The 885-nt window shown below is 42.0% G+C and overlaps 1 protein-coding gene across 1 annotated transcript in view; it reads right to left on the reverse strand.

Annotated features, from left to right (window-relative positions):
- The window catches only part of LOC118335591 (thrombospondin type-1 domain-containing protein 7A), a 146,876-nt gene that overhangs the window by 55,426 nt on the left and 90,565 nt on the right, over positions 1-885 (reverse strand). The gene's annotated exons all lie outside the window — the stretch shown is intronic.

Genomic DNA, 885 nt, shown 5'->3' on the forward strand with positions numbered 1-885 from the left:
ACGTTTGCTGTGTGTGTTTGACATTGCACTCTGGTGGAGGTTTTTCAACTCCTCGGGCTTTCGTGGGGGAATGGGACAAGCTTCAAGGAATCCCCATTCTATGGAATGGAAGAACGGGACATTCTTGCATATGGGCAGGTTGGAAAGGGCGGGGGGCCAAGTTGGTTTGTTTCGTTTGCTGGTAATCCCATGGAAAAAGCACTGATCAAGGAAACCTGCCAAGTTGGATTTGTGCCAGATTGGAAAAGGGGACATGGCAGAGCACCCAAACAACCACAACAACAAAAAGACTTGTATCAAGGGTCCCCACCTCCTGAAGAAGCAGGGCTAGGGAAAACACTTTTTGCTTGCAAAAAAAAACAAGATGGCCAGGGAGAGCCAAAGCTGTATTTCAATTTTATTGGCCGTTGGGTCAAAGAAATGTTACCAAAAGTTAAAAAAAAAAAAAAAGTGTTTTGTTTTTGAAACCGAAGGCCCATTGTGGTTCTGTTTAAAATCTTGCAGGGGGTAAACAAAAAAAAGTAAACAAAGATTGGCTTTAACATAAAAAGGTGAGGGGGGACCTGTTAAAACCTTGGAAAAAAAACAGCTTATCAAGACAGGGAAAGGCTGGGAAGAAATTAAAGGGAAAAAAAAAAACCTGAATAAAAAAAACTGAAAGTGGGAAGAGTGAAGAAACATACCAAATGCTTCCTTACAGGACACAAGGAACTATAAAACGTATGGTCTTCGCATTTACCACATCTCAACCCAGAGCTGAATATCTAACAATCTTGTGAGACAGCGCTCTCTCCACCACCGTCATCAAAACACCACATGAGAGATCTTTTTTATTTCTTCAGTCCCTCCAGCGGAGTTTCACAGACTTGGAGAATCTACAACAAA

This window comes from Morone saxatilis, unplaced genomic scaffold (genome assembly GCF_004916995.1).
Source record: "Morone saxatilis isolate NCDOM2014 unplaced genomic scaffold, NCSU_SB_2.0 Contig24, whole genome shotgun sequence".
Taxonomy (NCBI): domain Eukaryota; kingdom Metazoa; phylum Chordata; class Actinopteri; family Moronidae; genus Morone; species Morone saxatilis.